General features: G+C 38.1%; 1 pseudogene; it reads right to left on the reverse strand.

Moving 5' to 3' along the window:
* Nucleotides 1–18,025: 18,025 nt before the first annotated feature.
* LOC122790218 lies at nucleotides 18,026–18,180 on the reverse strand (annotated as a pseudogene).
* Between the last annotated feature and the right edge of the window lie 6,254 nt (nucleotides 18,181–24,434).

The raw sequence follows: 24,434 nt of genomic DNA on the forward strand, positions 1-24,434 counted from the left end.
CTGGCGTCCAAACCACATGGTCAGGCCCATATGCCTAAAAAACAAATGATAAGAATGGCTGAAGACCTTATTACTTTAATTAGGGGAAGCCAGCCTTCACCCTCTAAGAGACCTAGAAATTATTTTCCTTCTGATTCTTCTGATCAGGATTCTGAAATTTCTGTTTCTTCTGATTATCAGGATTTGCCCTTATCTACCTATGAGGGTTCTGATGCAGAGGACTCCATTCCCTCTACTTCCCCTCCAGAAGATTTTTCTTTTGGTGAAACCTTGCACACTGTTAGGGAGCATTTCCGCTGGGAAAGCCAGGATTACTCTGACTCCAAAAAGGCTTAGGGAATTCTTACTCCTCCCTCAACACAGGCCTTTAGCTATCCCTCCTGTCCTGGACATTGTAGATGATGCCTTCTTGGAATCTAGCCTGGCCCCAGACACTTTACCTCCAGCTCCCAGGAAACCTGACAGGTATTACAGAGTATCTGACTCTCACAAGTTCCTCTTCATGAATCCTACTGCGGACCCAGAGACCATTTCCCAAGGACCTAAAGGCATTAAGGCTACTACTTCCAAAAAGCCTTCCCCCTCTGATAGAGATTCCAGGGCCTTGGACAGATGGCGTAAGAAGTTATACACCTCTGCTACTTTGGCCATTAGGGCCTTAAACTGCCAGTTTCATATGTTAAAGTATCAGCAGCATATTATGGGACTTCGTAAACAAAAAATGATGTTGATTCCTGACTGTGCTGAAAATAAAGAATTACAGGATTTAATGCATTCTGCTGAACAAGTTGGGAAACATACTTTGCAATATGGTTTTGACTCTTTAGAAGCATCTTGCAGGGCTGCTGTCACTGGGTCTGTTCTTAGAGGGCATGCTTGGCTTAAGGAGCAACATTTTCCAGATCATGTTAAAGCTAAATTACTGGATGCTTCCTTAAACCAAGACCGCCTGTTTGGCAACAAAGCAGAAGAAGTCCTTAAAAAGATGGAGGAAAAAGCTAAATCTATGCAAACTGTTAAGGATTTCCTGCAAGTACAACCTCCCAGATTTAGTAGGCATTGGCCTTCTAAGAACTGGTCCTTTCCTGTCTCTTCCAGGGCTTCTCAGTCCAAACCCAGGAACAACAGACCACCTAGGCTACAGTCTCAAGGTACTCACAGGCCTAAGCAGTGGGGGCTCCCACTTCCAAAGCTGGAAGTAGTAAGACACCCCCCTATGGAAAAATGTCACAATGACTTAACCTTAAACCTTCCAAGCCCTGATCAACTGCCTGCTCCCTTAGGGGGAAAAATCGCCCGGCATGCAAAAAACTGGGAACTCATTAGCCAGGACAAATGGGTTTTAAATATAGTTTCCCAAGGATACAGATTCCACTTCCACACCTTACCAACCCCAAACGGTTGGCCAGACCTACCCCCAAATCAGTGGGCAGTGGCTCAACAGCAGGTTCTCTTTCTTCTAAGTATCAGGGCTATTCAACCTGTCCCAGCAGAAGAAAGGGGACAAGGTTTTTACTCAAGACTTTTCCTGGTACCCAGAAAAGACCGCTCCTGGCGTCCTATCCTGGACCTCTGTATTCTAAGCACTTTTTTGGTAATCCCAAAATTCAAAATGCTAACACTTCAACAGCTGCTTCCTATGCTAGGCAAAGATGCCTGGTTGGCAACCTTAGACTTAAAGGAAGCTTACCTGCACATTCCAATAAAGGAATCTTGCAGGAAATACCTACGCTTCAGAGCAGGCTCCATGCACTTCAGTTCTCTGCACTTCCCTTTGGCTTATGTACTGCACCCAGGGTATTCACAAAGTGCCTAGCTCCAGTCACTGCATTTTGCAGGCAAAGAAATATTCAAATATGCCCATACCTGGATGATTGTCTAATTCAGGCAGAAAGCCAGGGCATGCTACTAAAACATCTGGCATTTGTAAAGAAACTTCTAACCTCACTGGGGTATACCATAAACAAAAAGAAATCTCATCTAGTACCCTGCTAACAAATTGTAATCCTGGGAGCAAGCTTGAATACAACTTCCCAGATGGCTTACCTCACGCCAGAGAAACAAGTTTATTTGACAGCCTACTTCAAACTACTGGCCACAAAGACCCAGCTATCTGCAAGGAAAATCCTGCAAGCCCTGGGTTTCATGGCCTCTTGCACTCTACTAATTCCATATGCAAGACTGCATATGAGGAAACTACAATGGTATCTAAAAAGCCTATGGTGTCAACATTCTCAGAACCTGGCACCAATGATTCCTATCATTCCTTGTATAAAGACAGAGTTCCTTTGGTAGGCAGAGGCCTGCTACCACAACAAGGGGCTCCCATTCACTCTACCCCCTGCCACCCAAACCCTAACAACAGATGCATCAGACTATGCATGGGGGGCTCACTTGGCAGGGCAGTGCATTCAAGGCAAATGGAACCCGAGTCAGATGCACCTGCATATCAATCAAAAAGAAATGTTAGCTGTACAGAATTCCCTGACAGCCTTCAAAGACTACATTCTTCCAGGACAATTATTGGTAAAGACGGACAAACCACTGTTATGTGGTACATAAACAAGCAGGGGGGAACCCACTTGTTCCATTTCTGCAGACTAGCCATGGTTCTGTGGAACACAGCCTTGAGCTAACAAGTGCACCTACAAGCTCAATTCCTGTCAGGCAAGCTAAATTCACTGGCAGACGACCTAAGCAGAAATCTCATGGACCCACACGAGTGGAAACTGGAACCAAAGATATTCAACCTTTTGAGAAACAAATGGGGGAATCCAGAGATAGACCTGCCTCAGAACTACCAATTGGACATATTCTGCACAAGGACTTCCCACAGTCAAGCTTGGAAAGTGGATGCCCTGTCCTTCACCTGGGAAAGCTTCTCAGTTTATGCCTTTCCCCCTCTGCCTCTCCTCTCGAACGTTCTGCTAAAGATCAAACAGGACAAACCAAGGACAATACTGATTGCACCAGACTGGCCACGCCAGCACTGGTACCCCCTCTTGCACAGTATGTCACTGCTGAAACCATGGCACCTGCCTCAGACCCCTTCCCTGCTGTCCAAGCAGGAGGGCCAGGTTCTGCACCCTCGGCTTCAAGCCCTGAACCTTTCTGCCTGGCTAATTGCTTGAGCTCTCCAATAGCATCCCTCAGTAAGCAGGTGCTAGATTTCATTCTGGAGGCAAGGAGGCCTAGTACTAGAAAATCCTATGCTGAAAAGTGGAAAATATACTGTTCTTGGAGCTAGACTCAGGAGATGGGCCAACAGTGCCCAGCTTACCGCTTATTCTTCAGTACTTAACAAAGATGCTCCACAAGGGCCTTTCCTTCTCATCAATTAAAATTCATGCCTCTGCCATTTCAGCACATTATAATACTGAACCACCCCTCTTCTCTCACCCTCTGCTAAAGCAATTCCTCAGAGGGGCCAAAAATATAAGACCACCCAGGAGAGCTCCTACTCCAGCCTGGGACCTTAACTTTGTATTGGAAAAGCTCACTCTACCTCCTTTTGAGCCAGCTGCAACTGCAGAGTTGAAATTCCATTCTTGGAAAACAGCCTTCCTTCTAGCCATCACTTCAGCTAGAAGAGTATCTGAATTACAAGCCCTCATGGCAGTGGAGCCCTTCATCATCATCTTCCATGCAGACAGGGTGCCCCTCAGGACCGATCCTTCCTTTATGCCCAAGGTGGTGTCTAGTGTGGCCCTTAAACAGTCCATTCATTTGCCTCCTTCTTTCCCTAATCCACAGAACAAAGGAGAATGAATACTGCACTCTTTGGATGTGCACAGACAACTTAGATTTTATTTGGACAGGACTAAGCCTCTCAGAAAATCTGAACAGATGCTAGTTACTTTGCTGCAGCGGCAGAGGGGAAGGCCATTTCAAAGCAAAACATTTCTAAGTGGATAGCCCATTGCATTCATTTCTGCTATAAGCACCATGGACAACCCACCCCACAGGGGATAAGATCATATTCCACCAGGGCTGCATCTACCTCTACAGCCTTTTTCAGAGGTGTCCCTACCAGGGACATCCTAGAAGCTGCTACCTGGAACTCTGTACATACCTTCACCAAGCATTACCACATGCCTATTTTTTCTAAATCCAGAGCTGGTTTTGCCATTAATAGCTGGTCCTAATGCTCTATAACTTCCTCCTCCCTTCATTACCTTTTGGGAATCAACCCAAGTGTGATGACTGCAACAGTGAACCACGAAGAACATAGTACAATTGTGTACACTTACCATAAATGTAGATGTTCTAGTGTATTCACTGTTGCAGTCCTTGTTACCCTTCCTCCAGCCCCCTGACTTCTCTTGGCTATAATTCACGTTTAGTGTTTTTATGCTTTCTGCTGTATTTGCTTTTTGTTGGAGGTGTAACCTAACATATAATTGCTTCCCATTATGGGGACACCTGACATCTGGAGCAAGAAAAACTGATGTAATGGCATCGGCTGCATGTTTTATACCCCTGACGACCTGACGTCATGGAAGAAGAGACAGCATCTGATGCAGGGATCCAAGACTTTGATACTCATGCTGGCTGAGGGCTGCCTGCAGGCAGATAACCCAGATGTAATAACCACAACAGTGAATATACTCGAACATCTACATTTATGGTAAGTGTACACAACTGTACTTTTCTCTGTTTTGCTCCAGGTTGTCGGGAAATGTCACTTATCATACAAACCCTGTCGGTTCAGATTGACACCTGCATTAACTTTTGCTTCATGACAGTGACCTATTAGTAGAAAGTACAGATGGAATCATGTTGAGTGATCAAATTTGCTTCAACCAAAAGTAGATTTTCTGAAAACTCCTGCTGAAACAACTTTCAGTGAACCTTATTAGTTATTGTTTAAAGGTTACATGCCTCCTGCAACCCACAATATGGGGAACCCCCAAACTTATACATACCTACTCCAAAGTTACACAACAGTAGAGAAAAGAAAGCTCCACTGTTGTTAACATTTGTTTCAGTACTTTTCTTTCTATATAATGGCTTTCAAGGAAATGGATGTCAGTATAAGGGCAGGCTCACCTGCTGACAAACGCCATCCTACCAAGTGCAGGCCTAGTCTGCTGTTTCCTTCAGGAATATGTGTACCATGGCCACTTGTTAATTCCTTCACACTTGTATTACACAGCAATGTTTGAAGCCTTGCAGGAAATGGGATGCTTTGTAACTTCAGGACTCGGCCTTCATCTTTTGTTGTCTTTCAGTTTCTGTCTGTCTTGAGATTTCAGTACTGTTTTGGTCACTTCACAAACATAAGCCCACTGAGGAAGACCCCTGGTATCAGATACAGCAAATACTTAATTATCACTTAAATTAATATACAAGGAACCCTCATAAGTGAATACTTGATGTCAAGTACTGGAACTTGGTAAGAAGTTTCATTGCTGGATTTCTCATGAATGAACTGTTGAAGAACAGCCCCACATGTAGCAATATATTTTTAAATGGGTTTACCTATGTGCAGTCGAAGCACACTCCTTTGACTCACTTGTTTCCAAATGATTAAAAAACAAAACTGATTAATCAAAAACCCTGAAAAAACACACATTATTTTGTAGGGGGAGGAGGGCAAGCCCCTCTGCACCTCCCATGTAGGGGGTCCCCCCCACACACCTAAATTATAAATACCAACTACATATACCAACTGCATGATCACAGTGCAGGAAAAAGGGGGGGACAAAAAGTATCATCTGGCTAACACACTACAACACATTACAGTGAAACTTGCCACAATAGTACATTTTTTTAAGTAAAGCCACTCATTCACAATTGCTGCAATAGCCTGTAACTGTGCCTTGCAAATGTGAAAGATGTACAAGAAGTGGGTGATGCCCAAATGAGCTGTATGTTTTACAGACCTAAAATAAAGTACTTATGGAGCCAGGTTAGGATGAAACAAATGAAGTCCACTTTAATGGATGAGCCACACAAATGCATCTTTGCTATAAGCAAAATGTCTTGTAAGGCCTTTGATTTAAACAAACACATTTCAGCGGCTAGCATGCTTAAGTTAAGGGCACTGAATGTGCAGGTTTTTATTTTTTAAACTATGTAAAAAATGTATTTAAGGTTTCCCTTTCTGCATTTATATTGATTTTATTATGTATTTATGTGCTTCATAAGATTTTTATTGTATGGATTTTTCAACTGATTTTTATTCAGGTGCATTCCAGGATTAATTACTTATTTGAAACATTTTGAGTTAGGACATGGACGACTAGTTAAACACTTTACTGTGTGTCATATTTAAGTATGATTTGCTGTTGATGTTATTTACTCTGATGAAGTCCTTTGTCATTTCAGGAAGAAATTACTAAGGTAATAGATTATTCTTGGCCCTCATTTCCTGTTCTTGCTTCTCTTTTGGAGTTCTTGATTTGTGTTCATGATTTCCGTGGTTCCTTCTATTCAGGTACAACCTGCACCAGTGGATGGGAAATCAGAAATTCAACCCTGGTCTAACATCTGTGTTTCTGATGGACAACAGCAGCCATTAAATTATGCTCTAACATACACCTATTAAAATAACCTTTAAGGCATAATAATTTATGGATACATTTGCGTTAAATGACTAGACTTATAAAGGCCCAAGTGGTTGTTAGCCTAGTATACACCTGTGAACTTGTAAGCACCTCCAGATGTGTGAGAGTCAGAGAAATATAGCCAGACTGAGAAAAGAAGAGAGGATAACCCAACTGTAGACCTACAGAAGAGGGTATTTTCATAGATTAATGGATATGATAACATCTTATTTTCTTTGAACAGGGATTGCAGGGCTTTGAGCACTATCTGAGAATTCTTTCACAATAACCAAAAAACACCAGAAAACTAAATAAAATAATAAAAAATGGTCCGAGGAACCACAAACACAGCTGCTGAAAATGTTATCTTTAATAAGAACACAAAATATTGAGCAATTTCATCTCAATAAGAAGGATACTTCATCAGAATACAATGCAGAATGAAACAAACAGTTTAAATACTCTACCTCTCACATCTCTACCAATCACATTAAAAAGCCAATTAACTTTAAAAAAAAAAACTTTTAAAAAAACCTGGATATGGTGGACTTAAAACAAAGCAACCTGTGTGTTAAGGTGTTACAATGCACAAATATGCAAACAAAATATATGTATAAAAATAAATTACATATAAAAATATATTGTGAAAAAACACTTTATATATGAAAATATAGCTTCCCAAATCTGCCCACTTTACATGAAATATAAAGTGTTTTTTCACAATATATATATATATATATATATATATATATACATATATATATATATATATATATATATATATATATATATATATATATTGTTTGCATATTTGTGCATTGTAACACTTTAACACACAGATTGCTCTGTTTTACCTTCACCATATCCAGGTTTTCTTAAGTTAATTGTTTTTTTTTAAAGTTAATTGGCTTTTTAATGTGATTGGTAGAGATGTGAGATATGAGTATTTAAACTCATTTCATTCCGCATTGTATTCTGATGAAGTCTCCTTCTTATTGAGATGAAAGCGCTCAATTCTTTCACAATGTCAGATTTTCTGTTATTGTCCCTATCTCATTAATCACCATTCTGGTTCCTTTGTCAAACATGTAGTGATGGCTTACTGAGTACTACTGTATAATTCCGTGCCAGTGGTTAAGGAGCTTCCTGCAAACTGCAGATGGCATCTGGCTACAGTGAAATAGAGAAATTCCTCCTTATCTTACATGGAAATATTGGAATACTACTGCAGAACATTATCTGAGTTATTACTAAAATAACCTGCATATTAAGGATAGATGAATTCCATGGGTCCAGTCATTTAACCAGATAGTGATCCTGGCTTGGGTAATCCATGAAAAGAGGTTTCTATCTAGTGGATTTACATGTTTAACAAATGCATGAAAAAATCCATTTCAAAGCTTCAGTAATTGCTTCAATCCTGTGGCTTGCTGTTAGCCAGATAAGGACTGTGTAGCAGTGTCTTTTGAAAAAAAATCCTTCTAAACACTGTGGAAGAAATAACTTATGCATCTGACATAGAAAGATACCTGTGCCACATGCTGTTATGTATTTTCATGTCATATTTTGTAAACGTCATGTAATCTCTGCAGTACTTTGATACGAGATACTTTCTAAGGTATTCCATGTAAAGTAACTCCCAAGGGTCCAGTAAACATACTTGGTTAATGAATTCTAATAAATAAAATGTTAACAAGAGTATTATTTAATCCAGATATATTTTTTAACTTTCTTGCACATACTGATTTGTGATTACAGAATTTGTTTCTTTAGGCAGTAATCTAAGCCCCAAATAAAAGAAATACACCCCCAGTCACTTAAGTAAGGTAGGATATAGTTCTTTTCATGTTTTCAAACAAATAAAATCTTAGAAGCACACTTTATAGAATGAAACATATTTATGTATGTGGATTTTGCTGAGCTATAATTACTCTACCAAGGTTTTACATAATTGTTTCCATTTGAAAAAAAGGCTTTTTACCTGCAAGTAATAGAAAAACAATCTATTTTCACAGAGAGTGAACATGCAGGAAGTCGGAAAAGGACAAAATTGTTTTGTCTTGCAAGAACTGTATTTGCTAGCTTAACCACATCCTGCCTCATGTTGTAAGGTGTCACATAATCTGGCAGGAAGATGCTAAAAATAATATAATTTTGCAGAAGCTTGAAACACACAAAAGTATGCATGCGTGTGCGCGTGTACACAGACACACACACCCCAGAACTGCTTTTCTCTTCTAACAGACCACACACTAAAACAACTAAAATGAATGTCATTATGAGAATACACAGCTAAACAAAGTGACTTAAAGGACTAAATATGATCCAGCAGACCCCATCTATGGTGACTTCAATTTAAAAATCATGTCACATGGGAACGGTTTAAAAAAAAATTGTAAGGATCACTTTATTTGTTAAACTTTTACTATGTACTGAATCTGCATTCCCAGCAATCCAATATGAGTCAGAACTAGTTCTGATTGCTGCTTCTTTGAGGACCCTCCTAGGAAATTTGCCCTTCTGTTGCTGCATTTTGAACTCCAATTGCATGAAAAATATTGATGCTTTCCAGCTAAATCCAGCACCACAGATGGGGTCTGATGGACCACATTCAGTCATTTACGTCACTTTGCTAGGCTGAGTATTCTCATTACATTATGGCATAAGCTTTTGTCTCCATTATACGTGCCACTAGAAAAAGATAAAAGACCAATCTGAACTTCAGCAAACATTCATGTCTATTGAGAGTTTCCCAAATGGAACTTTTTTTTCATCATTTGTAAAAATATTTATTCCTTTTTTAGGAACAGTATGTGCAGTCTCTCTAGTCCCACAGGTTAAACTTGAGTGTAATGAAAAAATAAGCTGACAAGACCTGGGGAGTGCATTGCAGCATAAAATGTGCTTTGCTCAGAAAGCACTTGCACAGCCTGGAAATAGCTGTGACAGCCATTCCTCCTGCAAAGTAAATGCTTTGTAATGGTGTCTGGGGTAATGAAGTACAATTTCTTACATTTTTATGAATGTCAATGACTGAATTTAAGGAAAGAATAAATGTCCTACATGCTGGTTACTGACATATATACCTTATTATATATTTGCATCTTAGGATTCTGCAGGCTTTGTTTTCTTCCTCTCCCAACCAAGCTAGTAGGCCAATGACTAGTTATTGTGATCATCTGTCTACTAAAGGGCCCTTTTTTGTTTGTTTTTAGTGACCTCTCTGCAAATCTGTGTACTTTCTTCATCCTTTTTCTAAATGTGTTTTTTTTTACTTTCTTGTCTTTAAATTTTACTGCTACTCCCTTCAGATTACACTTTATGGAACTTTGTTCTAATTTGCCATCGTCTCCATCTATTTCTGAACTGCTATATAATTCTGAAACATTTAAAATGGAAACACTAGTTTAGAACATGCAGAAAACGATTGACAACAGTACCAGCCATAAAAGCAGCCCAGTGGAGCCCATGCTTTTGCTAGTGTATTGCACAGTATGCAAATTACTGTAGGCTGAATAAAGTTGGGTCAACACATCAGCACTGTGATTCTAAGATCCCAGTCTGATAATGTAGCATGTTACCACATACAAAATCCATAGGAAGATATTAGTTTAAGTACACAAGCTTCTTTCCATCAGTAGTTTTAATGGAAACAGTTTTTCACAAGCAAACTTTGGGGGAGGAGAAGGCTTCCTGAATCCACCTTTCTTTATTATTCTCACTCCATAGGTTCATAAATTCTAAGGTAGATGATAGACAATAAATCAGTTATCAGATTATTAGCAGCCTAGCTCAGATTACCCAATATCAAGACTTACTTCCAGCCTCAAGGTGAGTCATAGCAGACAGGCCCAGGCAAAATTTGTGACTGCCCATCCAATTGTCTAGGGTAGTCTTGAATGTAGCTAAGGTACTGTTTTGCTTATTATAAAGAGATAGTGAATTCCATACATGGCATCTACATTAGGATAATCTCCTGTCATTCCAGTGTATATTATTAATTTATTGATGGAGATTATGGTCCTTTGTGTGTACATAGATCACCAACAGAGGACTCTATAGGAATCAGAAAATACAGCAAGGGTAGATAATCTGTATGGATAATTTATGGACTTGAAACCTTAGACCTTCTTTTAGTTAAGAACCTCTCTATTTGGCTTGTCTGGCAGTTAGCACAGTAGATTACGACTGTTAACAAGCTGCTTCCCACAGTGCATGATTTGTTTTAGTCAGCCTTCATACAACTGCTGTGTGACCTTGAGCAAGTCACATAACTAGACAGTGCTTTGGGGCAATTGTGTATTTGGGCTAGACTCCTTAATGGTCTGCCAGACTGCAGGTCTAGTAACTACCTATGAATTTAGGAATAGGTTTCTATAAATGGGTCTGTATAATAGTATCAAAGTTTTTAAACTTCAAATTCTATAATATTGACCCATTTTTGTCGAAAACTGAAAATGGCAAAGCCACGGACTTTCGAAATTTTACCTAGGGTAAGATTTCAGTTGTCTGCTCCATGGCTTTGCTATTTACTCTACTGTGGTGGGAAGGTTACGGACCGGGATAAGGTAAGTGTGGGAATGGATCAGGCTAAGGTGAGTTAGGAATAGGTTTCTATAAATGGGTCTGTATAATAGTATCAAAGTTTTTAAACTTCAAATTCTATAATAGTGACCCGTTTTTGTCGAAAACTGAAAATGGCAAAGCCACGGACTTTCGAAATTTTACCTAGGGTAAGATTTCAGTTGTCTGTTCCATGGCTTTGCTATTTACTCTACTGTGGTGGGAAGGTTACAGACTGGGATAAGGTAAGTGTGGGAATGGATCAGGCTAAGGTGAGTGTCCGATAGTTAGGGACATTAGGGTTAGGGAGCGGGTAAGGTGAGTGTGCGATAGTTAGGGACTTTAGGGTTAGGGACCGGGTAAGGTAAGTATGCGGTAGTTAGGGGCTTTAGGGTTAGGGAGTGGGTAAGGTGAGTGTGTGGTAGTTAGGGACTTTAGGGTTAGGGAGCGGGTAAGGTGAATGTGCGGTAGTTAGGGACTTTAGGGTTAGGGAGCGGGTAAGGTGAGTGTGCGGTAGTTAGGGACTTTAGGGTTAGGGTTGGGTTAAGGTGAGTGGATAGGTAGTAGCGTAGGGTTAGAATTATGATTTTGTTAAGTGTATGTGTGTGGTTTATTTATTTTGGCGTGATTGTGTTGTGTGTTTGTGTTTCGGAACAGCAAATTTTTTCCCTGGGAAAAAAATTGCTGTTCTGAATGTTCAGTATTTTGTGGTCTAGATATTTTAGTTACGATGAAATAGAATTTGCTATTTAAATCGTACGATAGGGTAATATAAACGCCTATAAACACATCCCAAAAGAAGCATTATATTTAATAATGGGGCAGATAAGAGATGGATGCAGTGGAAAGAAGACTTTTTTGATTCAGGATGAAATGTTCCTGGATATTAGCTAGACCACATAGAAGGATTCATTTCACATGGGATCACCCTTTACCAGCAGTTCAAAAGATATATGCTAGAAAACCGGATATAGTGGTCCAAGATAAGAAGACAAAAGTAGCATTGATAATTGAAATCACCACACCCAGTAACTACAGTGTCTTGTGTACAGAAAAACACAAAGTCATAAAAATACCAGTATCTGTAGGCAGAAATGAGAGCAATGTGGAAGAAAGATATCCAGACAGTTCCAAGAGTAGTAGGAGCAATGGGTCTTATAAAAAAGTCTCTACAGTCATATTTAGATATATTACCAATTCATGTAACCCCATATGAATTGCAGAAGGAATCATTACTGGTCACATTGCGGGTGCTATGAAGAGCACTTTTGGCCAACATCAAGGATTGAAACAATACTAATTTCATGAACTTTAATCATACTTTGACTTAGGAATGGGATCCATTGCTGTCATGGTATTAGAAACCCAAAAGATTTGGAGAAATTAAAAAAATGATTTAATTATACCTTGACTTACGAATGGGGTCCATTCCCGTCATTTTATTAGAAACCCAAAAGACTTGGAGAAGTTAAAAAAGGATGGAGAGATGATAAATCAGCAAGCAAAGGAGAGTGGTGTTGTTGGAACTGAATTCCTCCTCAAGTCTTGATTACAACCTTCATGAGGTGGACCCAGTTTTTCACAAAATCTGACCAAGACGACACTGATATATAGACTATATTTTATACATATATCATGGACATAAGCATGTTAAAAAATAAAAAGATAATAAATGCCCAATCCTGGTAGGTGCACTGGTGCCACGACTGGAAAAAAATGACAGAGTAGAACCCTCAAGACCTCAAGACATGGAAACATTCCTACAATGGGGCTAGGCCAGACTCAGGAGAAGGATGTCCCCTGTTGTAGAAGGAAGAGTAGTCCATAAAAATCACAAAAACTGATAGGCCAAAAAAGAGCCATAAAGATAATGCAGTGGATTATTGAGAATAAGAAAGAAATTATGCATTTTTACTATTATGCAAGAAGTCCAGAATTTCTGGACAGAAGATATACAAAAAGTTTAACAGAGAAATTAGAGGAAAGAAAACTGCTTGCACAAGAAAAACTGTCAGAAGCTTCAGTAAAAAAATGTGTTCATTAATGGAACAGATTTATGTAAAGCATTATATAGACCAAGAAACCTTGGGCTTTTTGGATAAAGAAGGGACTGAGGAAGCTCGAAAATATAAAGAACAAAATCTAGAGATTTTTGAAAGGTAAAAAAATAAATATGGACATGAAAAAGAGAGATCTGGTATGGTGCTATATTTATGTAAATGAGAAAGCCAAATTAATCAGTGCAAAAAAAACAGCTCCAAACATTTAAAGAGTACAGGCAAAGCCATCCAGATAAGGAAAATTTTACAGTACAAAAAATTAGATCACAAAAACGGAACAGAACAGAAAATTAGTAAAGTAGAAGTTTAAAAAAAGTAGCTGACTGAAGTTAAGGAATACCTGCAAAGTGAAAGATTTAGTGCAGAAAGTCTAACACAGGTTATATCACAGTACGATGGAACAATGAGTCCCCCCAACAAAGTTCAAACAGGAGGAGCAGGAAACATCTGAAGAAGTATGGACATGGGAAAGAAAAAGAGATTTAATATGGTGCAATATTTATGCAAAGGATAAAGCAAAATTAATCAATACAAAAAGAGCAGCACCAAAGATATTTAAAGAGAAATACAGGCAAAATCATCCAGATATGGAAAAATCTTACAATACAAAAAATAATAAAACAAAGAGGAAAAGTAGAAAAGAGGATTAGTAATGGAGAAGTTAAAGGAATAGAAAATGAGGTTATGGATTACCCGCAAAGTGAAGGATTTAGTGTAGAAAATTTAAATCTGATAACATCACAGCAAGATTGAGGAATGGATCCCCAAATTAAAGAGAAAAAAAAAACAGTGGAGCAGGAAGCATCTGATAAGTTGCCATATGATGACACTTTGCAGCCTTCCATAGGAAACCAGTGCAAAAGTTCATTTGGAGTTGTACAGCAAGGGAAGGAACAGGAAACTGTGACAACTCTGATGCAGTCAGTGTTGTGGACTGATAGGCCAGTGAGTTCCCATATGAAAGAGCAATGGATAACACAGGATAAAACTGAAAAGAATTTTACACAGGAAGATGGGAAATGGAGAACAAAGAATGTGCCCTCAGTTTAGAACACAATGATCTAAGAGAATAGTTGTTTGATTTCATAGAGCTGAACAGACATATTAAGATAATGAAAGAAATAGACTGCAGAAAGTCAATAAAACCCAAAAAGTTAGAATTTTGATAAAACAAATGAACATAGTAATTAGGACTGGCCACGGTGGTGCAGCGGTTAGCATTGCCGCCTCACAGCAAGAGGTTCTCTGGTTCGATCCTTGGCTGGGGTGCCTTCTGTGTGGAGTCTGCATGTCCTCCCTGTGGTTGCGTGGGTTTTCTCCGGGTGCTCCGGTTTCTTCCCACATCCCAATGACTGGACACTCTAAATTGGCCCTAGGTGTGAGTGTGTGCGTGTGTGTGCCTTCTGTGGAAGGTTGGTCGCTGGGCTGGCAACTCGACACCGTAAAACTCCACTGCCAATCATGAGCAGACAAGGTGATCCGCTGTGGTGACCCCTAACCAGGAAAAGCAGAAAGAAGAAGAAGAAGATAGAAATTCATATGATATAACAGAATTAAATAGGATATATTAGTATGCATCTAAATTAGTAACAGATAAAGTCTTATCACAAAAACACAGGGCAGTAAGGGAAAGAGAAGGGAGAAATCAAATGCATCATGGAAATATTGAACAGAGAAAACTATAAGGCAATTAAGACAAGAAGTGTCACTGTTAGAAGAATGTAGAAGAGGGACCAGACCAACAACATACAGTATCAAAACAGATCGAGATCTATTGTGCACTATTGCAAATAATAATCCAAAAATATCAGCACAAGCAAAAAAACTTAAAAGATATGCAGATAAATATAAAGGAAAAGTACTAAATAAGCAATTTATTGATGACCCAAAAAGTTTTATGGGAAACAAAGCAAAAGGACTTGAAGCACACTAAAAAAGAAAAAAAATAGATACATTTTGGAAAAATATCTATGAAGATCCTGTGGAACATAAAGATGCTAAATGGATAGAAGAAGTAAAATAAAGAATAAGAAGTTCAAATGTACAGAGTATAAAATGGGATGAAGTAATAGCCAGAGAGATTAAAACAAAGTTAAAAAAGCTCCTAATTGGAAAACCCCAGGCCCAGATGCAGTACCTAACTTCTGGCTAAAAGTATTAACATCTTTACATGAAGATTTAACCATGAGTAAGAACTATTTATATGTACACCCCAAACAGACACCAACCTGGTTAACAAAAGGAAAAACAATACTCCTACTTAAAAGCGAACTTGCAAGTTATCTTAAAAACTGTAGACCAATAGCTTGCCTTCTGAGGATGTATAAACTATAGACTGGAATTGATGCCAACAGAGTTTATAGTTATTTAGAAGAAAACTCAATCATGGAAATAGAACAAAAAGGTAACAAAAGAAAGTCATGTGGAACAGAGGATCATGTGTTGTTAAATAAAGTCATAATGGGGAACTGTAAAAAGGAGAAGAATCTAAGTATGGAATGGATAGACTACAGAAAAGCATTTGATAGTATCACACATTCATGGATAAAACAGTGCTTAAAAATGTATAAGATACAACCTACACTGATCAATTACATTACAGTGACCATGACACAGTGGCAAACCACTTTGCAGGTAAGCCATGATAAAGGACAAATTATTATTCCAGGAGCAAAAATTCTAAGGGGGACTCTTTGTCACCGCTGCTTTTTTGTCTTGCCCTTAACTCATTACATTGTCTACTTAACAGATTTGATCATGGCTACAATTTGGCTCCCAGAAAACAACAAAGGGTAAAGACTTTTCATTTTCCTTTTGTGGATGATTTAAAACAGTATAATTCATCAGACTGAAGAATTGAAATCACAACTGCAAGTGGTCAAAACCTTTTCAGGTTATATAAGAATGGCATTTGGACTTGATAAATGTGCAAAAGCAACCTTTAAAACAGGAAAGCTGCAGCCCCAGGAAAACATCAACCTGGGATAGGAATGTGACATAAAAGAACTTGAGCAAGAGGGAGTGTATAAATATTTGGGAATTGATGAAGGATTAACAACAAAACATGAGCAAATGTGAATAAAACTTAGTAAGGAAACCAAAAATCACTAGCAGCATTAGAACGAACTGAATAAGGAGATGTCTTTAATGTAGTAAAAATTTAATCAACGCTTTTGTCATAAGACTTCTTAAGAAAACTGAATACATATCAGAAACAGCAAAATATATAGTTTAAAATAACCAATAATAAAAAAGTTCACATTAAACAATTAATCAATAAGCCAATCAAAAGAATTAAAGACCAGTTAAAACATTTAAATAGTCAACTTCTTGTCAAGTAGAAAACATTTAATATTGATGACATCATTTAAACCAGGTGGACTATCTACGGCTAACTTTATTTGCCACTCTGTCTCTTTTCTCTTTATTCGATTTTTAAGGTTACCACCTCTCTTGATAAATATAATCTAATATAGTGAAAGTAAATTTTTTGTAAGCACCACACTTAACTTGACAATTTAAATGTTTTAATTGGTCTTTAATTCTTTTGATTGGCTTACTGATGTATTCAGTTTTCTGAAGAAGTCTTATGACGAAAGTGTTGATTAAACTTTTACTAAACTAAAGACGTCTCATTATTCAGTTCGTTCTCATGCTGCCAGAGATTTTTGGTTTCTGTTTTGATATTTTATACTGGTAACTTAGGAATTTTTCTCAATTTTGTTGGAAAATTTAGTAAGGACTATTTCAGAACACTAAAATTAATACTGAAAACAGTGCTGACATCTGAGAACAAAGTCCAAGCTATAAACCAATTTGCTCTTCCTGTCCTAACTTACAGTTGTGGAGTGATTGACTGGTCCCAAAAGGTGATGAATCGGTTGGACATGAAAACAAGAAAGATGCTACAGACTTAAATGATTTATAAAAATCAGTGCATATATATATATTCCCCATTCTGAAGGAGATATGGACCTCCTTGAAATTGATTACATATATAGGTCTGCAATCGTAAGACTGCATACATATCTGATGACCTCACAAGACCTAAAAGTAGTGAAAGTTTTAAAACATGAGGAGAATAAGTCTAAGATGACTTCCCTGCTTAGTTCAGCAGTAGCATATCAGTGTCAAGTGGGAATAGAAATCAGTTCAGAAGTAGATAAAAATCAGGCAGCAACTGAATGTGCCAAAAAAAAAAAACTGAGAATATGGAGTGAAAGATCAGATGAGAAGGCAAAAAATGTGGAAAATGAATAAATATAGTTGCAAGTATAGAAAACTCTTGGAACAATCTCATGTTGATCAGGATCGAATTCAGGAATGGTTAAGGAGAGGTGAATTTAAAAAAAAGATGAAAGGATAATATTGGCGGCCCAAGATAGTGCTAAGTACAAGATGGTTTACAAAGTCCATTGAACATGTGGGAGAAGCAGACAAATGTAGGTTTTGTAAAACAGAATTGGAAACAGTTGCACATCTTGTTGCTGGTTGTGATATACTAATGGCAGAAGGACTGTATACTGAAAGGCATAATAATGTAGCAAGACTGTTGCATTGAGGATTGTGCAAACATTATAATATTGAAGTAGCTGAAAAACATCGGAAACATGAGCTATAAAGCATTATAGAAAATGTTGAAGTTTATATCACATGGGGTCACCCATTACCAACAGTTCAAAAAACAGATGTCAGAAAATCAGATATAGTAGTCCAGGAATAGAAGACAGAAGTAGCATTTATCATTGAAATTGCTACACCCAGTGACTACAGTGTCTTATGTACAGAGAGACACAAAGTCATAAAATACCAGGATTTGCAGGCAGAAATGAGGGCCTTGTGGAAGGCTACCCAGACAGTCCCAATAGTAGTTACCATAAATTATGCAGTTGAGTTTCCCACATTTGGGGAAGTAACAGGGGTCAACCCAACAGAAATGTGCAATGGAAGAGCCTCACCCTGGGGAAATCACCTTCTATATTGTGGTATTCCCCCTGCCAGGTAAGTATAAAAAATAATTTAAAGTCTTACTTAGATATGTTACCAATACACGTAACTCCTTATGAATTGCACAAGGAGTCAATACTGGGCACATTGTGGGTGCTGTGAAGAGCACTTTTGGCTAAGATCAAGGATTGCAACAGTATTAATTTCATGAACTTTAATCATATTTTGACTTACGAATGGGGTCCATTCCCATTATGGTATTAGAAACCCAAAAGATATGGAGAAATTAAAAAAAAGATACACTAACTACAATGGAGACATGATTAAATGATAGTTGTCTACAATGGTGCTTAGGTCTTTAATGAAAGTACCATTCTTAAAGAGGGAGGGGGCTATCATCTATGTAGTATGACAAATAACTGCTTATTTTACCAAAGTGGACTTTAGTGATTTTTTTTGGCATAAAGTTTGAAGTCATTATCCTTGAAACCAATTGTCTGCATAGTCCAACCCACCTGGACCTGGAGTGCATTCATATGGGGGGGGGGGGTGCTAAAATAACAACCCCTAACATATTGCCATCATTGAATTTTATTAACCAGAATTTGGGGTTATTGACTTGTAAACCTGAGAAATAAATGCTAAATAGAAGATTCTGTATCAAGCCTGGATGGACCCAACTTGTGACATTTTCACTTTCTGAGCTACTGCTTGCAAGTCTAATGACACATGTTATGTCTGACAACCAATTAGTGATCTATCTTACTACATATGGATTAATTTTTAGCTTAATGAATTTTAAGTAATGCCTGCATGGGGTTAGTAACAAATGTCTTGGCCAGGTCTAGGTATGTTATATGCATCATATAACCAACATCAACTACTTGAGTTACCATTGTGAAGCAGTATACATGGTTAGGATGGCATGGCCTAGCTTTGTCAAAGATAAATGGACATAGGATCAGGGCTAACAGCATATCAATGTCTATAATAATGAAGTCAGAAATGATATTTTCCATGGCTTTGCAAACAAGGCTGGGGGTATTGATAGTTCTGTAATTGTTAGGATGAATATTTGGACCTCCCTTTTATAGGGGCATCACAATAACAATTCTCCAGGATTTGGAGACAAAGCCCATTGCAAGGCTCATGCTAAAGAGGTTTAATAGAGGTTTCAGTAGGCCATACTTGGTACTAGTTATTAAGTTTCCTGGTATATTTCTTTCTTTTAAAAAGGGCTGCAAAGACTTGTTCCACATGAGGTCTGCGACTAGGAGTAAAGAGGCAGTTATTATGGTGGGTAAGGTGACGTTTTGCACTAATTTTGTCGGCTGGAATATTAGCTGCTTCTTTGGGATCAGAATGGGTGGTATCATTGTGAATCATTTCTTGACAACAATCATTATTTTAACTTGCTAATATTATTAAAGAAGGTGTTATAATTACTTCTTGCATAACTGGCCAGTTTGAGTTCATAATCAGCTCTATGTTATCTGACTACTGCTTTATGTTATTTGCTATCATGACTGAGTGCCCTGTTAAGATGATAAATATGTGACCAGCTATAAGAAATTAGCATTTTCTTTCTTTTGTTGTAGAGCTTGCTTATATGAACATTAATTGATACGTCCTTATTTTTAGATTTTCCTAAATATTTGATAGGGTAGGTGCTGCTTTCTTTATACCATTATTCATCTGAGAACAGCACTGAGAGTTGGCTCTGTTTATAAGAGCATTTTTGGTTGGAACGTAGTTTAAAATCATTTCGGTCCCAAAGCTGCTGGAGGTTTGCTTTGTAGACGTCCGTCATTAACTTATTTGGTTGGGGGCACCTCCGATCTAATATTTGGACATCACTGATTTCTGGCCTGATTTGTCAGTGGAAGATGATACCAGTATAGATGTACAGGGAGGGGCGATATTAGTAAGAATAAAATGCAAGATATTCTGTCCCATAGTATGTATGTTTATCATCTGTTCAAGGTAGTTCACATTTACATAGTCACGTAAATGTTAATTGTGATTTCCATTTGTAATGTAAGTGAGCCAGTTAATATCGGGGTAGTTGAAGTCACCTAGAATAAATGTATTAGGACATATATGGATATTGGTTATGGTGATAAGGTAGATATCATGATCAGTGAGGGATATGGAGGGAGGTCAACAGCTGGCTATGAAGTGGTAATTCATTTTGTTTGTAGTGACATGGATTTCTAAAGTTTCAAAATTAGAGTGATGAGCGATCTACTTTGATGTCTGGGGGGCTCTGTCAAAGACTGACACTCTTTGCAGTTTCCAAAATGTTTTATTGTAACTTGGAGAAAGAACAGTAATTAAAACAAACAATAAAAGAATAAAAATAGTGCTTAGTGTCCTTTTATTGATTGATAAGTGGTCGAGTTACATTTTGTTGATGGGGTTAGCCTTGCTAGGTGTTTTCACATTTAAAGGAGTCTTTACCACAGTCTTGAAGAAAGAGTCACATATTTTCATAGATCCAAAAACACTGTCATTGTATGAAGCAAGCAGACAAGAATTAGGATAAAGAAGGTTGAACATTCCCACCTGAGCAAACAAAAAATAACCAGTTCTTGTTAAAGTATATGAAGGAAAACACCCTGTACTGACAACAAAATGAGACAGCACATGTTTTAGTGTACAAGTCTGTGATCAGCAATAAAGTAACTCCAAAGTGTACTCAACGTCTTTTGAGTGTGTTTCTCCATAATACTGAACTATGAAAGGAAGAACAAGTAGCAATAAGGCTTTCAGGTTTAGGAAGAGTAGCCATGTGATATAGAATGACTCAGCTGGGAATGATCAAAGACTTTAAACAAACTCTAGAATCATAGTCTATACACACACACACACACACACACACACTCACACACCTCTAGGGTCTTGTGTGTGTGTGTGTGTGTGTGTGTGTGTGTGTGTGTGTGTGTGTGTGTGTGTGTGTGTGTGTGTGTGTGTGTGTGTGTGTGTGTGTATATATATATATATATATATATATATATATATATATATATATACATACACACACACACACACACACACACACACATATACACACACACGCTTGTGTGTGTCATTATGCTAACTTTTTTATTTTTATTTCTGTTTTCATTTAATTGGTTTCACCATGAAACTAATCAAGTACTGATTTATAAAATAGGTATTATTTAATGTAGAAGTCCTTTATGTACTAAGTAAGGTCTATTACCATGTTTTGTAATTCTGGCTTCTTCAGCTTTCTTGATTCAGTGCTACTCTCCTACCTTCTCCAACAGTCATACCTCACTGTCGCAGATCTTCTCTCACACAATCCATCCATCTCTTTGCTGGACACTTTTGTTTCTTCTTGCCATCTTCCTGTCTGTCCCAAATCATTTTCACCTAATTGTTTTCTGCTTTCCTACACATGTACCCAAAGCATTATAATCTGTTCTCCTTGCCCTTCTAAGCAACTGGATCTACTTGGGCTTCTACTCTGATGTCCTCATTTCTTCATCTGTCCCAAAGTGTGCATCCTACCACCCATCTCAGACACTTCTTCTCCATCATCTCTAGCTTATTCAACTGCTCTGCCTTTACTGCCCCATGTACCATACAGTAGCACTGGTTGCATCACTATTTTGTACACCTTATTTTTCGGTTTCTTTGTTATTCTTTTGTCATATACTACCCCTCACACTCTGTGCCATTTGGCTGCAGCATGTCTGATTCTAGCTTTGGCCTCCTCATTCATACTTCCCTTCTCCACAATGACCTTTCTAGTTGCTTGAAGCTGTTAACTTGCTCCGCTATTTTCTCTTCGATTTCATTTCTCAGTATCTTTTGATTTCCCCCATTTACTGCCAGTGCAGCTGTCTTACCTGCACTCAATTTCATACCTTGTGTCATCAGATTTGCCTTCCATTCCCTTATCCTTTGCCAACGTTCTTGTTTAGAGTCTGCTTGTAATGCCACATCATCTGCATACAGAAGCTTTGTTGATCTGTCATTTCCAACCGGTTTGCTAATGTAGTCCATCACCAGTATGAATAGCAGTTAGCTCAGAGATGAACCCTGATGCACACCCACTCCCAATGCAAAACCTTCTTTGAGTCCGAATACTGTTCATACTCATGTCATTCAGTTGTTGTATATAGCCTGCACTAATTCTTCCACTGTTTCTGGTACTTTGAACCATTGCAAGGCTGCCCAAATCAGCATTCTTGGGAGCTTGTCATATGCTTTCTCAAAGACTAAGAATGTCCAGTTGGATTCTATCTTCATCTCTAGCTTCTTCTCAACTAACTGTCTCACTGCAAACATTGGGGTCAGTTGTGCTACATCCTGATCTGAATCTGAACTGTTCATCTCCCATCTAACTTTCTACTACTCTGCATAGTTGTTTATCAGTCAACCTCTCCAGATCTTTCATGCAGTGTGACAGGAGTTTGATAGCTCTATACTGCCCACCGTTGTGAATTTCCTCTTTGCTCTTGTACACACTGGCATTAGTACGCTTATTCTGCAGCCATTGAGAATATAATTTGCTCTCCATACTGCTATGAGTACCCCCAGGAGCCATTTCACCCCTAACTCAGCCCACATCTTGCATTTATCTGCCATGACCCCATCTGAGCCTGCTGCTGTCCCCCTTTTCTTTTTCCTTAGTGCTGTTCTTACTTCTGAGGTGGGCTCCTCTTTTTCTTTCATTGTGGACTGTGCTGGGAGAGTACTGCTTCTGTGTGGTCCTCTTTAATTCAGAAGTTGCTGGAAGCACTGCTTCCATCTACCTTTGATGTCTTGTGGAATAGTGAGCAGGTGGTATCTGGCATCCCTTATGAGGGGCATCTGATGACTATCTTCTTTATCTTTCTGTCTATGCCTTGCAACCTAGTAGAGTTTCTCTGTGACATCTACTGAGTCGGCATCTGATGCCCTGATTTTTGCAATTCCAACTGCTTTCTTAGCCTCTTTGTTATCCATCCAGTATTCCTTCTTAGCCTGGTCCAAGTTTTCTGTCACATGCTTTTACCTGCACTCCTTTTTTCTTTTGATGACTTCCTGGACTTAAGCATTTTTACAACCAGTTTTCCTTATGTATTTTATTTCCATACATGGCTCGGCTGCATATCTGTTTTATCATACTCACACATGCTGTTTTAAGATGGTGCCATTCTTCTTCAACTCTACCTATTTCTTCTTCTTCCTGAGGTACTACAGCCTTAAATGGTTCCTTGAATTCTTGTGCTCTCTTCAGTCAACGTCTAGGTCTTCACACTAGACCCTGTTGATCTTAGAGACTTCTCTGGCCACTGTATGCAGCTGATTTTGGATTGTGGGACAACTGTTTCACTGGGGATGACTTTACAATTGCTTGTCACGTGATGTATATCTTGAATATAAGTGCGTTTTTTCTAAATTAATTTCAGATATTCATAGGCAACATGAATATGAAACCTGTTTCTGCTGTGTTTGTGCGGGTTGTTTTATTAAAATATGGATGTAATCACTATTTTTTTCTGAGTGATAGATTCTTCTGGAATGATTTCTACATTTTTTTTGTGATTCTGTGTATCTTCTGTAGTATTGTGTGGGAGAGAGATAGGGAGAGACAGATACAGATATGAAGAACTGAACTTTTTTTAGAACATTTCTATGGAAAAGACACCTAATGACATTGTCCGTATATAGATTACTTTAGAAACTGTTTTAGTCATAGTAACCTAAAAAAAACTTATACACAGGTCATGGAAGTATTCAATGAAGAATCTAAGCCTAACTTCTTTATAACTGCAAAATATTTAGTTTTTATCATTGCAACCAGAAGGCCAGTGAGACTTTGATGCATTTTACTGCTGACCTGTTACAGTCTGCTGTGAACTATGAATTTAGTTCACATTTAGATGAAGCACTGAGAGAGAGATTTGCTAGTGATATTCACAATGAAACTTATCAAATGAAATTGTTTTTGGATATGAATTTAACATTTCCATAGACAATTAAAATTACAATAAGCATGGCAATGACAGACTAAGATATGTAGCAACTAGGAAAGTTTGTAATACATGTTGTAGCAATACATAAAGTAGTAATAAAAGCAATACATGCACAAAGTAAACATTTTGTTATCAGTGTAACATTAAAAATCATCATCCAGAAGTGTGTAAATATAAATTGGCTAAATGACACAACTGTGGTAAGGCTGAGTGCATAAAAAGAGCAGGTTAAATTAAGGTCCAGTTACTAACTATATATGGAAAAAAAGACAAACTGAGTGAACTTAAAAGTGAATTCCTATTTTTCTTAATGATTAGTCATTTGA

Source organism: Protopterus annectens, chromosome 15.part0 (assembly GCF_019279795.1).
Source record: "Protopterus annectens isolate FY-2018-M chromosome 15.part0, PAN1.0, whole genome shotgun sequence".
NCBI lineage: Eukaryota > Metazoa > Chordata > Ceratodontiformes > Protopteridae > Protopterus > Protopterus annectens.